Raw genomic sequence first — 15,697 nt, forward strand, 5'->3', positions numbered from 1 at the left:
AGCTTACCCGTACTTTCTGTGGAGGATGGAAAAGAGAGGCACTTTGTCACAGTTGCAATTTCATGTTTAAAAAAGAGGAAAAAGAAAGAAAAATAAATTGCTTTAAGTGCAATGCCCTAGCATTTCAACTATATGAAGGAGCAGCATTAGTCAGTGCGGAATCAAATTTCTTACCCACTGAGTTTTGATACACGTAAAATTTTTACTGCACACATATCACATTCCAATGGTTTCCAAAACACAGTAAGCATAACAGCGCAGCTCACGAACTGCCTGAGAAGTCAGCAATCTTTCCTAAGCAGTACCAGAGGATAGCAAAAAACTATGTTCAGCATACTCTCACTTGATGAAGCAACCTAAAGGAAAAAAGGACAATCTTACTCTTTAGCCACATTGTTTTCAGGTAATGTGACAGTAACACAGGAAAGAAGAATAACAAACAAAAACGGAATATGAAGATGAAAGAGCATTTTGAATTTGTCAGGGATCTTTTAAAGGAGAATTTTGGCAACAGCAGTCTAATCTCATTTCTTTGTGCTGTGGTCAGTCAGCCTGTAAAAATAAATCAACCAACTAATATCATCAGCCAATTGTATGTTTCTACTTGTAAAGCAAATAAATGCATGGACAAAAACCTGATGTTTGATGCTCTGAGAGGAGTCAGCTAATACTTGGCAATATGTATGCGGCATAGTTTTGGGAGCCTCTGAACAGCCCACTGAAGCCTGCTGTATTTTACATAAAGGGAAATTATAGGTGTCCAACCCCTATAGTCATCTGTGCTTACAGCATGCTCCTGTTGTGTAGCAGTTCCTGGGGAGCATTGTCAAGGTAGACTGCTCATTAGGATTATGAGGCAGCTCAGCCTTACACTGAAGATGTTATTTGCTCTACAGCAGCAGCTCATTGCATTGCACATGCACTCATTAGGTACCTTTTAATGGCAGACCATGTAAAGCTAAAGCTGAATCTCCAGAGACCTTCATATGGGCATGATGCTGGGGAGCACATGATATTTCTATCTTTTAAAAAGAACCTCATTTCATCAGAACAAAAAAGTGTAAGTTTGTTCTGCAGCCTCTGGCACAACATGGCCCTGGGGCCTATGACACAGCAGCATTGCACAAGGCCCTAAATGCAAGCACAGCCCAGCAAGTGTCGTTGCCTTCCAAGTGTCAACACACCGTGGCCGTATATAATCCCACTGCATAGGAACAGTTGTGTGTCAGGCAGGAGCATCCTGTCAGGAACATATTGACCTCTCCAAGCTGATGACAAAACCTGGAGGTGACAGGGCATGGTTCTGCATGCAGGCCACCAAATGTATCGGTAGGGAAATTCAACTGCACCCTGGCTCTGAGCAGGTTCCCTTGCCCACCCCACTCCTGACCCCTCTCTCTGGTCCCAGGATTGCAAGAAGCGGTCTTTCTTTCCGTAATTGATTGTGATGACCTCTGCTCTTCCATAAAGGCTGAGGACCATCCGTATCTGCCTTTGTCTCAGCCCTTATCTTGGCAGCCCCTGGTCCCTCATCCTCACCCCAAAGCCCACCGACTGGAGTTTCCTGTTTTCCACCCCTGCTCACAGCAATCTCTGCCTTATCTCCCTGCTGGTTTCATTCTCAGCTCCATCTGTTCATTTGACATTTATGAACCTCATCAAGCATTTGTTTTCAAACCCATCCAAATTTAAATACCTTCCATTGTATTTGTGCTTGCTCGGTTCTCACATTTGTCACTAGGATGATAACTGTGCTGAATAACCTAAATTTGGTTCTGACTTAGGCTTCCGTCCTTTTCGAGAAGCCTGTCATGCTTTCTAAGCCTCACAATGAGGTCCCCCTGGCTAAAACAGTCCTTTTTTTGTGTTCTCTGCCTGTCAGGCATTCTCCAGATGCATGAAACTTCTGATATAAACAGCTCCTCATCTTGCCCATATCCTCTTCCAGTTTAAAATGTATTTTAAAATGTATCTGATTTTGTCGTACTCCCTCTTAGTTTCCTGCATTTAGTGGCTGACTTTCACTTCTGTGAGAAGCATTTTTTTACTCTTCCAGGCTGATTCTGCCATCTCTGATTTCAATGGGAAACCTTTCCTTCACTTTGCCTTCCCTCACAACAGGGAGGACAGGTTTGAAAAGAGGAGGCTTTTTAAAGTAAAATAGCTTCCTCTCACTAATGTTTATATTTCTTGGCTCCTTTATTCTCATCTGAAATGTCTTATTCCTCCATAATTCTAGATGTAGCAAAGTGTGACATAGATAAAGACAGGAAGGAAACATAACTAGCTTTATTTATCCTTTTTTTCTTTTTTTTTATCTCAACTAAATCTGACTTAAATCCCTCAGTTATTAAATCGTCTCCATTCCAAGTATGCCACCTGCACAGGATACTTCAAGAAATATGCTGCAATGAGAGCTTCACTCTGGATAAGAAAAAAAAAACAAACAAAAAACCCACCAAAACCAACCAACCAACCAAACAAAAAAAAACAAAACCAAACAAAAAAAAAACCCAAACAAATAAAACCTCGAAAGCAAAGTAAACAATTCAGACTTGCAAAGTGCAGACTGACATTAAGACCTAAACTGTGCAGATTGTCATTTAAAAGCCCTTGCTCTCCAGTCACCTTACTAAAACAGCCACAGAAAATCCATACCACACTGCTATGATCTTCTTCAATCCATAGACTGCTTTTTTTTTTTTCTGTTGTTTTTTTTTTTGGTTTTTGGTTGTTTTGGTTTTTTTTTCCTGAATCTTATCTTAGTATCTTCAGTTAGAGTCTTTTGCAGCTTTCAAGTATCCTTCTGAATACAACTGCTACCAAACTTTCTTTTCTTTTCTAGCCTTCAGATGTTTAGTTTCCCATATTCCCCATTAAAACTTGCTTTGTTCTTGTCCAAATGATCCTGTAAGTAAACACTTTTCCTTTCCAGGTACCTTGTAGTAGTTCAGATAGGTTTAATGGATATTTTTATATTAAACCAAGTCAATTATTTTTATTCTCAGCTTCACTGCTCATAACTGAATTATATTCAATGCACCTATATTTCATTATTTTTCAGGAGTATTTAATAGTCTTCAGCACATAAATCTCAACTCCTGCCACCTAAGATTTCCCAACATGCTGTCTTACTATCAAAAAATTTTGCACTTAAAGATGTTTTTCTCCTCTCATATTTTGCAGCTTAGCCAATAAAATGATCGAAACACAGCCAAAGAATTTTCCAAACATCTCTAAAAATCAATGAAGATAGTTTTGCCAAGCCTTGGATTAAAATGATGATCATAGCAGATAGTGCTATGTTAAGATAAAACCCTAGCCCATCTTATGAAGTCAAAGGAACCCATAAAACTGCAGAGTGTTAATTAACAAGAGTATCTTTCTGAAATGAAATATGACAAAGAAGCACAAGAGAAAACAGAAGCAATGCAGTAGCTCTGAATTCAGTATTTCATGGCCAACATGTGATCAATTAGCAACACCTGTATTAATAGCACAGCTATCTCAAAGTTGACTTCTGACTTTTGCAGGGCATACCATGGGGCAGCAGGATAGATTTGTGCAATTAAAATGCAAGCACCTGTGCTGACTTTTAAAGACCAGATGTGCTTCTATTAAACAAGCCCTGAGGTTTGCTTAAAACTAGCACCTGCTTCCCGCTTACATACAGTCACCTGGTTTCCTGTGTGCGAGTGTATTTTAAATATTGAATGTCCTTGGTTCTCTTTGCACAGGAAATGCCTCTATTTAGGTACTTCTTTGCAAGCATGGCAAATTACCTTGTCTGCATCACACATTCCAGATTTCATTCCCACCCTTCAGCTTCCTCCTCAGGTTCTCTCCTGGACGTTCTAAAACATCCAAGAGCTAAGAGCTGCCCAGTGTGCTGTCCCTCCTTGCTTAATTCTTTTGCTACACTTAGCTACAATGAACAAAGACAAAAATGAAAGCAAACCTCTAATGAGCCAGCGCAGCCCATTAAACTACAGCATCCCTTAGGCCACAGCAAATATGGCAAACTTTGTAGCTCTACTCTAATTTCTCTTGGCACCTTGCAGACATGCTCACAGACTCTGCCTGGCAACTCCCTGGTTTATAACACCACGGATTTGACTTTGGCGTTGAGCGCATATACATCCTCTGACTAGGGACTCCCTCGTGCCATCTGTTATGTACCAGCTGTACTGTCCCAGCATGCACTAAAAAAACCCATGCGGTTTGAAACTTGCAGGTAAGACAATGCCTCCTGGTGAGCAGATTCTTAATTAGAGGAATAGGACAGTCCGCAGGTCCACACAGTGAGCAAATAGCATGTCTTTCTTGCTCAGCTTAATAAATCTCAGGGTCTCCATCTGTGCTGTACTTAGTATATATACAATTTTCAGCATCTAAGAAACTATCCAGGTGGTATCTCAGTCAACATCTCTCACACTTTGGCAGAAATGACGATTTCACTGTAAATCACAGTCTGCCTACTTTCCTCTCAGCCTTTGTCAGTGACAGCTGATGCAGGTAACAGTTTTTAAAACATCAGGTTTTTCACTCAAGCGCCTCAGCTAGAATAGAGAGCTACCTGATTTTAGGGTGTTTTAATACCTGCTGGTTCTAGGAGTAGGGCAAGAAAACAGGACTTCTTTGCTTTTTTTCTTTTTCCAGCAGTGTCATCTGCTCAGTGATAAGCTCTGCAATCTGCACCCCGTGCTGCCTGGCTTAGCAAGTGACTTAATACAACAGAGCAGAAATATCTACCTCAGTGAATGAGCAGCCAAGCACTTTACAGGGTCTGCCTGGTGGCAGAGGGATAAGTGGAAAGTAAAGCTGCAGCTGTATCCAGTAAGGCAAGATGAATTGTTACATGGAAGCAACTTGATAGGGACTTTCAGGATGATGAGAAAAGCAAAAATGGCATTGACTTGTAACTGCATGGGCAACCAGCTTTTCGAGGTGCTTGCCTCCAACTCCCTAAGACATTGTGTTACTGCCTAGGTCTTCATTACAGTTTCCCAACCATCTTCATTTTTAGTCTAATTCCTGTTTTCATTGTTCTGCTCAAATAATAAAGCTATGTTTAAACACAGCCTAGAACCAAATTGCTTCTGAATCTTCAGGAGCTGTTGTATCTCCAGGGCAGCAAAACAGGAGGAGCAGCAAAGCAATCCGTGACTATTTTTATCTGGGTGCCTGTGGTGAGAACAGATATTTGATGATTTGCCTGAAGCACTGGAAGCCTTAGCATCAGCTTTGAAAGTGTAAGATACGCAGAGAGGGGAGAGGGACATGAAATGTTTGAGATGTGGCAGACTGGCGTTTTGCAGTGTCTGGTGGAGCTTATAGGGAAGCTTATGGAGCTTATCCGAGGGTGTTCAGCTTAAAGGAGCAAGAGGGGAGCTTACACCAGCCCTTGGTGTAGAGACCGAGCATCGACATGAAAAATTTATGATTCTCAGTCTACAGAATTTTCAGAGGGGCTGAGTTCATAGCAATTGGGCATCTTCAAATTGGGATGTTTGTACCCATTTGTTCATATCTGGAAAGCAAGTAACTTATGCACCTCAGTATCATTTAGTGAATTCCAGTTCTTTATGCTAATATGGAAAATGCACAGACACACAAGGTGTATGCATGCACTTGAATGTATTTAAACACACAGACTCACATGTATGAGAAAAAATGTGGAGCTAATAATGAATTTAATTCTGCTGCATTTTTCTTGTTTTTAATGAGGTTCCCTGGTATGAGTGTGGTAAACCTCAGAAAAGCAGTATAGATGAAAGGAACAAGAGCTGGTATTTTGTTGGTATTTTGATAGTGTAAATCATAGAAATATGGCTGAAAGAATCCTTTATTCTCTTGGCACAAAAGCCCCTTTTTTTTGTGCTAAGTCATCTGAAGCTGTGACTGGTGAGCACTGGCTATTCATTTGATTAAGTGCCCTGCATTTCTGTGTCTTGTGATCTCCAGTTCACAATTTTAGGAAAAAGGCATTCAAAGATTCAGTGCAAGGATTCAGATTGTTCTCTCCCTGAAGAAGCAGGGAGAAACTCTTCTTTCTCCCTCTAGCAGCAGGGACCTGGGGGCCAGCCTTGGTATCAGGCAAGCTCTGCTGGGACCCTACCTCCCCCTTTTCCCAAGACATTTTGCTTTAGCATCACCCTGCTGCTCCTGCAAGCATAGTGCAGCTTGGGGTGCAGGAACAGCATGTATCCTCTCCCATGGGCAAGGCATTGCAAATCATCAATGACCCCACTGTCCATGAGGCAGAGGCATAAAGGGAGGGGAGACAGATGAAGAAATAATTCAGAGAGGCAGTTTAGCCCCAGTACTATGCAAAGGGATAAAACAGTCACGTGAAGAAGTTCTTTGCTTGCAGAAAGCAAATTAATTCCAGAGATGCAAGTAGGATCTGAGGCTGCAAATTGGTATGTGCATACAGAAATTAGCTGATGGAGGCCAGGTTTTCCAAGATTTTCAGGCAGCCACAGATGCAGACAGACATGTAGCCCCTACATGTAGGCATGTAGGAAATATTTAAGCACCTATCTCCAGTAAAATTAAAGGAGCTCAAGTGGGTGTCAACATCTAATTAATTTGTATGGTTTTGGCCCTTGTGAGTTTTGGAGAGGTTTAAAGCCCTTATCAGATTCCACAGGTATCTGCATACCTTTACAGATCAGTCCTCACATGCCCAAATAAAGATGTGAAATGCAATCAACACTGTTATTTCACTTCCTCTAACCTGCGTCAACAAGTCTTTTCTTGACAATTCAAGCCCAAAACTTACATGCATGTAACATAAAATCTGACTGAATGGCTGGAAGGCTGGTCCTTTTTAACCTCCAGATTTTAAATGGTTTCTTATATGAGAGTCACTGGTAGTAGTTCATACTTTTTCCTTCTGGATCTCATTTCGCTTAGTAATATTCCTTCATCTCTTATTTTTTGCCTTCAATATTCAGGTCAGGGCTGGATAATTTTGCTTTATTTTTTGAGATCAACCATTTGTTACATTTTTTAAAAAGCCAACAAACATTCATAAAACACATTCAAACATCTGGATCTGACAGCAAGAAGCCAGTGCTGCCTTATGGTGACATATAAATGTCACATATCTGTATTACAGCACATACCCTAGTATTCGGTGTGTCCTCCATCATGCATTAGGAGTTCAGTGCCATTTTCTTCTTGCCACCAGAGCTGCACACAGCAGCATTTCCTAGCTAGGTCTTGCCATGCTCATTTTGTTTCCAAAATAACTCCAACTCCCCATTCTGCTGTGATTATACTCAGTGAACCACTTTGCCTTTTCTTTTTAAACTGCTGCCAAAACCAGCATTTTGACAGCCCTGGAAACTGAAGTCCTCTATTCAGGGAATAGCTTCAACCACAGCCAGTGCTATGAGTTATCCCAGCCCTGCTCAGCCAGTACCCCCCAAACTCCACAGGAGAAACCACTGCCAGCTGTAAGAGTCTTTTTCTTCACTCATATCATTTGTGTCTTGTGTTCCCCTGCAAGGCAGCCTGCGAGCACAAACTAGTTAATGACGGTTGCACTTGTATCTATCTGACAGCAACTTGACAGTGACTACCATCTCATTTTGTAGAGGCTGTTGGACAAATATCAGATGGCAGTAGGGTTTTTTGTCACAACTGCAGGTTGGATTTGAACCAAGGAGCTGGAGATGAAAGGCAGGATTTTAGCCTCTTGAGGCATTCAGTACACCTGTCTTATTGTCTCTGATTTTCACTACACACGTTTTAAAATCTGATTTTTTTTTTTCATTCCTCTTCCAAGCTTTTGCTCATCCTGCTTGCACAGGCTCCTCTACAAACCAGAACCCACATACTCCAGGTTCTTCATTCCACCTTCTTAATTCTCCGCTCTGTTCTTGATGTCACCATCGTTTCCACAGACAGAAATACTTCCATGTCTTTTCTGTCCCCTGTCTACCCCCTCTTAATATAAAAGTCCCTTAGTGCCAGTGGTTCTGGTGTTAATGGGTACAGTTTCTTGATTCTGAGTGTGTTTGACAATGCTAATAAACTTCCTGACCATGGGGAAGGTCAGATGATATTTCTTCTTGTCCTGCTTGAAATATGGGCCATAAAATTAGATTAAACAAATATTGCCTGTGTCAGTAATACATGATTTTAATGGCACACTTAGCTATACTGAACTATAATTTAACAGCACTTATAGCATCCAACCTTAATATGAAATAAATTCACACCCATCATTATAGTGTGATGCTGAACCCTTTAGACAGGGTCCTAATTTTATTTTTCTATAAACTCCCCAAATAACAAGAAAGCTTCTAAATGACAAGCTTCTAAAATTCACTGTCCTTTTCTTTTTTTCCTCTATGCACTAGGAACACCAGCAGACAAGTTTATTTTGACCACCCATTGCCAATGCTCCATTCCAAATTAATTGAACTGGCAATATTCTTATATTCCTCTACTAGTTACAACTCAAAAAAAAAAAAAAGAAAAATCAGCAGCATATTTCACAATATTCAACCCATTAAAATCAATTAGTAATCCCTCAGTTATCCACCTATAGCTCAGCTTGTTAAATGTGTACGTGTGAGTCCTGAACTCTCTTGGTCACAGTGACCTATTACGAGCTGTTAAAACCAATCTCTGTGATAGGGTGTCAGAGTGCTGTTAGCAACTGAAAAACAAAACCTGTGATGTTTGGCTGAACATGTTGTCCTTCTGGTGGAGATAATTTATAGTTTGTTTTCACTGAACTGCCATGATCTAACCTTTCTGACCTCTCATTTATGGGATCTATGGTAGTTCAAATCATCAACTGCATTTATAAATGCTCCCACAGGTAATGACACAAAGCAATTCAAAGGGAATTTTGGGGGGAATTTTGATTAAAACCAAGTCTTGACGATGTAAATGGACTTACCTCCACAAAGTTTTATTTGAGAAGAAAAATTTCTTGAATCCTAAGGCTTCTAGTATTTTCCAAAGAATGTAACCACATTAAAAGCATAATTATTCCCTCAAGCTTAAGAATCATTCACTTACAGACATTATTTTATTTTCATGCATGATGCTAGGTTAGCATAAAGTACTTTTGCAGTAATTTTCCTTTAGAGGGTTTTTTCTCTTCCTTTGAGGTTTTCCTTTGAGGTTTATGTAGAATGTGTGTGGGTACTGCGACTGTTATATCAATCATATTTAATCATCCCTTTTTACAATATTACACATACAATGCAAACAAAAGAGCCATTTATATTTAAAAAAGTGACAATTATTATCTGCAAACTATGACTATCAGTGTTATTTTACCTGTGGAGCATACAACAAAGAATTTATTCATTGTTACAGGCTTGCTATAAGATCTGCTTGCTTAGGAGGCAGACTTTCATACCAAAGTTAGATGTTATTATGGAAGGATACAGAACAGTTTTTCAACATTATTCTCTTCAAAGGTATCAAAATGCTGGACAAGAAATATGTCTTAAAATATGGTATTCTATATTTTTCATAGATAGAGTGCTGTCCTTGCTTGCTTTCTTGCCATCTAATATCTGGGACTTAATGTTTATATCACCTTAAATCATTTCCAATCTATTAATATACTGCATTGATCTACCATTCATCTGATTGTTGAGAGGAGGACATTAATGGTTTCCATTAGCCCATTTTCTAATTTCCACATGTTCTAATGATAATAAATCTTCTCTCCATGCATTTGCGAGGAGCAGCTGCTTCCAGCAGGATGGGCTGGATTGCAGATGATAGAGGCTTCTAAAAGAAAAGCAAGGAGCAATCATTATCTCTGCAGCAGGGAGAACAGCAGGTTCTTTGGCAGAATCCACTCATGAGAAGGGAGATGTGCAGGCAGGTAAGGAGGATCAAGCTACACTGTGTGGCTGGAAACCTGAGGGCCAGCATCAGCCTTGTAAAATCAGAGAGGAGGGCGTGTGGGATAAGGCTTGTTGTCAGGGCTTCTCAGTTGGGAGGAAGCTCAAATCTAGGCCACTCCAGCTGCCGAAAGAGAGACCATACACCTGCCAGAAAACTAAACCCCAAGGAGCATGACTGTGATTCCATGAGTATTTGCGCTCCCAAATGATCCCTATGTGCTTGACTTTGAACAGCCTTATTCTCTGAGTAACAATGAACTCCAACATTTTGTGCAATTCCTGAATAATTGCTGAAGAAAAGGGGTGGGCATAAAGTTGAGTTCAACTAAATATACAAAGACCGTGTCAATTTCAGGGACTGAACAGATAAACCCTGTGTATATTCACAGACATGCACAGCACCGATACCTTGTTCTTTCTTTGCCTCTCAAAACTGATCTAGGTATCTTTGCTCCTTGGCTTCAGCCAACAGCATTACAAAGGCACTAGTTAAGTGTCACTGTTCAGAAATTCTCATTTCCATTCAGAAACTTCAACACCCTGAAAAAACATTATGTTTGGGGTCACATAGTAGAAACTTTGAAATGCCCTGACGAGGAAAACATCTAGGCAGAAGCATAATTTTGAAACAATACAAACATTTCATTCTGGAAGCTAATGGGGGTGGCGGACTGAGCAGCAAAGTCCTTGGTTCACCCATGGCAAACTGTACCCTTCTGCCCTGAGAAAGGAACCAGCTGCCCAGGAGCCCTCAGAGACACCAAGGAACCTCTCAGCAGTGACTCCTGGACATCCTGGCTTCACAGCAGGTGAGCTGTGCAGGAACCCCAGTGCCCCCAGGCTTCCACTTCACAGCATAGGTGCCAAAAGCCTAACCTCCCAGACTCTTCACCTTATTGCTTTTTATATTTATTCTTTTCCTTGCATTACAGATATTTTAACAAAAAAAATATACATAATATTTTTTAAGTCTGTTTAGATATTAAAAAAAAAAGGGAAAAAAGCTTTATAAACTGGTATCATCTCTAGGACTAATGAGATTTGGTGCATTTGATTCATGCATCAGTGATAAAAGGAAATAAGGGAAAATGTGGGCCCTCTCTGGAATGAAGTAGGAGACTTGGTTACCCAGGACATGGAGAAGGCTGAGGTAGTCAATGAATTTTTTGCCTTGGTCTTCACCAGCAAGTGCTCCAGCCACACTGCTGGTGTCACAGAAATCACAGAAGGCAATGGCAGGGTTTGGGAGAATGAAGACCATCCATTGCAGAAAAAGATCTACAGGATTCTACAGTTCTAAGGAATCTGAAGGTGCACAAGTCTACAGGACCTGATAAGAAACTTTCTTGGGTCCTCAGGGAGCTGGCAGATTAAGCAGCCAAGCCACTATCCATAATATTTGAGAAGTTGTGGCAGTCTGGTGAAGCTCCTGCTGCCTGGAATAGGGGAAATATAGTCCCTAATTTTAAAAAGAAAAAAAAAAGGAAGACCTAGGGAGCTACAGACCAGTCAGTCTTACCTCAGTTTCAGCAAGATCATGGAGCAGATCTGACTGGAAACTGTGCTAAGGCACATGGAAAATAAGGTTATTGTTGACAGCCAACATGGCTTTACTAAGGGCAAATGCTGTCTGACCAATGTGATGGCTTTTTGTGACAGAACTGCAGAACTGATGGATAGAGGCAGAGCACTTGTCATCATCTACACAGACTTGTGCAAAGCATTTGACACTGTCTTGCATGACATATTTGTCTCCAAACTGGAAAGGCACCCATCAAATGATGCATGGACCACTCAGTGGGTAAATTACCAGAATGATCACACTCAAGAGAGTTGCGCTCAACTGCTCAATGTCCAGTTGGAGACCAGTAATGAGCAGTGTTTATCGGGGGTCAGTGTAAGGACCAGTCCTGTTCAACATCTTTGTTAGCGACACAGACAGTGGGATTCAGTACACTCTCAGTAAGTTTGCCGATGACACCAAGCTGTGTGGTCTGGTTGATACGCTGGAGGGAAGGAATGCCATCCAGAGGGACCTTAACAGGCCGAACAGTTGGGCCAGTGTGAACCTTACGAAGTTCAACAAGGCCAACTGCACAGTCCTGCATCAGGGTCAAGGCAATCCCAAGAACTACGGCTGAGCAGAGAATGGATTGAGACCAACCCTGAGGAGAAGTACTTGGGGATGTTGATTGTACTTTTGAGAATCAAATGCCACGTATGCTTCACCTGTTTTCACAACGTAAAGCCTGTGGCAACAATAAATAAAGGTGGGTAGAAGAGTTTAGAAGTTATATCAGTGGAGCTATCATTCCTCCTTTAGGAATAGACAGTAATAAAAGCTCACAAAGTTGTTTTCCTTGGCAAGCTTTCAAGTCTCTGAAACATAGCTTCCATGGTCATGAGTTGGCAAATCATCCTTTTAAGTCTCACATGCTCACATGCTTAATTTGAACTTGGTCTGACATAATCAGTTTTAAAGCTGGACATAAAATTCAGCATTTTGGAGTTTATTGGTAATGAGGAGGGAAAGGAAAAACTAATCTGATCTTTAAAGAAGATGTTCACTTACACCGTAGAGAGAACATGTACACATACAAACCTGGGAGATAAAAAGCAGTGGGAGGATGGGGCAGGAATTCTAAAGGAAAATTAACTGCGTTAAATAAAGCATCTGCTGAACATAGAGTGCACAGTTTTGCCAGAATACTTTGGGAAGAATTATTTTATTCATAACATTGCCCATATAGGTTTATCTAACAAGTTTTAAATTGAATCTAGCTTTGAAGCTGGTGAGGGGGACACAGATGATTAGTTCCAAGAAAAAATGGTCATGAACTTAGATAAGTTTTTCATTCCTACCCCCACCCTAAATGCCTCAAGAAGTTGCTGACAGATTATCAGACTCCAAGGACTGCATATCAGTGAAGAAACCAGAAAAAAAAAGAGTAAAACACATCTCTTAAGGAAAAAAAAAGAAAAAGAAAAAAGAAAAAGAAGATAAAAGAAAACATAAAGTAATTAGCAGCACATTGCCTCCAAGCACATCTCACAGCCTATGGACCGCACCTAGGGTGATTTAGAAGTAGAGCTGTCTATGGTTTCAGCCACTGAAGGAACTTACGAGTGGAACCAGAAGAGCTGGCATGGTGTGAGAAGCCAGTACTGCATTTTATGAGCTGTGCAATAATTTTAAAAGCTTTCTCCAATTTATTTTAGCTTGAGGTATGAATGTCTGGGCTTACCAGGCACTGTGAATATTGCAGCACCCTGCAAGCATGTAGATGCAGACTATCTTTTGGGAAGAAGTCCCACCAAAACTAAGTGTGTGAGGCTGGGCTGAGTGCTTCTGAATAAGCCTTTTTAATCTGGTGGATAGTTATGTCTTTCATCAAATAATTCTGTGTGGTAGTGACACAATAATTATAGATATGGTCTTTCCTGAATGTCCTTAAAATGTGTTCAAGCAGAAAGAAAATTATAAATCCAGGCCAGAGGAGGAGAGAGGTGAGAGACCTGGAGTCATAGTATGAATTAGATCACTTTCCTGCTGCTAGGGGACAAAAAGGAATTTTCTCTTCTCCGCTGTTAAAAATCTTCAGCTTGCACAACAAAGTATAAAACAATTGATGATGTCAATAGTTATCATTTAATTTAACTTTACTGAAGTGTTTAGGATATTTTCCATGGGCTCCTGCCATTTTTTTTTTTCAGCTCTGAATCGATTCATGGTGAAACTATATCCCATTTTCAGACCTAGCCTTGAAGGGAAGTGGTTAAGCTCCACTCTGCCAAGCTGGCAGGAGAGTGTGCAGCTCTACAGGCAGCTGATTCAATTGCGCTGCTGAAATCAAATAGCACATTCCAGATTAGATTACTGCAGCAGTCTCACTTTGAGCAGGGTTTCTGTAGGAGTGGCAGGCAGTGGGTGACCGGTCCAACCCAATGATGTCACCTAAAAGGATGGAGGAAGAAACAGAGGAGTGGGTGTGGGGGGGGGGGGGGGGGGGGCGGGGAGGGGTGTAGGTGGAGGCAGAGGAACGGGGATGCTGGAGAGGAATGAAGTGACAAGATTTGCATTGGCAAGTGAGAATCTTCAAACAACAATAACAGCAACTGCAGCCCCAGCAAACCAGCAGGGAAGTCTATTAACACCTATGTTATTTTTAAAGTGCCAGAGCCTGGGGAAGGGACAAGTGATAGGAACTTCTCCTTACATCTGCAGGACACAGTGAGGGGATCATTTTTTTTACACTGTACCTCCAAGCCAAAAATTAACCTCACTAATTCTAGAAAAACACGCCTGCCAGCCATGCTGAGCTGGGTGGTGGTTTTGTGCAGCAACAGGATGGCAGCATTTAAATAATTTGTTTTCATATTATAAGCCACATCCTAGCCCCAGGCACTCTTTCAATGTGAGCTCCAGTGGAGTTGCGCCACACATCTGGCTTCCGAAACGTCTCATGTTATGGGGGAGGAAGGGAAAGGACTCCACACTGTGATGCCACAAAAGCATCCCAACACTCAAACCTTGTCAAAGGCAGGGACCTAACTCTGACTCTCCTAATTGCTGATGCTGGCTGTGGAAGATGGCCCAGGTGTTCTCCCCACGTGAGTGTTGATAAGGAATTCTCTGCTTCCACTTCTGAGAAGGTAAATTCAGTTTCTGGAGCAATTGTAAAAGGGACAGGGATATGATTGTTTCCCTGTTCATTTTATATTTCAATATAAAGGAAGGAAAATTCCAATAGAATGAACTTTTCATCAGAATAAGTACTTCTGATGCCTTCTTTCCTACACATAGCTTAGGACAGATCTCATAACCCAAGTAAACATGATTCCAGCTTTTAATTGTGCTTTCCAGGACCAGGGGGATGGTTTATCCACAGAACCACACAGAATCACAGAATGGTTGAGGCTGGAAGAGACCACTGGAGGTCATAAAGTCCAACCTCCCTGCTCAGACAGGGTCACCTGGAGCACATGGCTGACCCAGGTGTAGGACCTTGAGCTTGTCATGGTTAAACTTCATAAGGTTGGCATCAGCCCACCTCACAAGCGTGTCAAGGTCCCTCTGGATGGCATTCCTTCCCTCCAGCATATCAACTGAACCACACAGTTTGGTGTCATCGGCAAACTGGCGGAGGGTGCACTCAATCCCACTGTCCATGTCACTGACAAAGATGTTGAACAGGATCGGCCGCAGCACCGACCCATGAGGCTGCCTATGGGCCATCAGGGCCTTGAGGCTGAATTAGTCTCAGCCTGCCTGTTTTGCTCAGCAGAAAATCCTACAAGCCAACCCATGCTCACAGGCAGCAGAAGGCTATGCAGATAATCCTCAGTCTGTTGCAATGCTATCCTTGTTTATCCACCTGTAGCTATTAGGTTCCAGTTTGCATTATAATAAAAAAAATAAATAACATACTAAGGCACATGAAAACAAGGTGCATGGTGACAGCCAGCATGGCTTCACTAAGGGGAAATCCTGCCTGACCAATTTGGTGGCCTTCTATGATGAGGCTACAGAACTGATGGACAGGGGCACAGCAGTTGATGTCATCTACTTGGACTTGTGCAAAGCGTTCAACACTGTCCCACATGACATCCTTGTCTCTAAATTGGAGAGAGATACAATTTGGTGGATGAGCCACGTGGTGGATGAAGAATGGGCTGGATGGCCACAAGCAGAGAGTTGTGATCAACAGATCAATATCCAATTGGAGACCAGTAATGAGTGGTGTCACCCATGGGTCAGTGTTGGGACTGATCCTGTTCAATATCTTTGTCAGTGACATGGACAGTGGGAT

This window comes from Pezoporus wallicus, unplaced genomic scaffold (genome assembly GCF_028554395.1).
Source record: "Pezoporus wallicus isolate ANWC-B61680 ecotype Strahan unplaced genomic scaffold, APGP_CSIRO_Pwel_v1 contig_2132, whole genome shotgun sequence".
NCBI classification, from domain to species: domain Eukaryota; kingdom Metazoa; phylum Chordata; class Aves; order Psittaciformes; family Psittacidae; genus Pezoporus; species Pezoporus wallicus.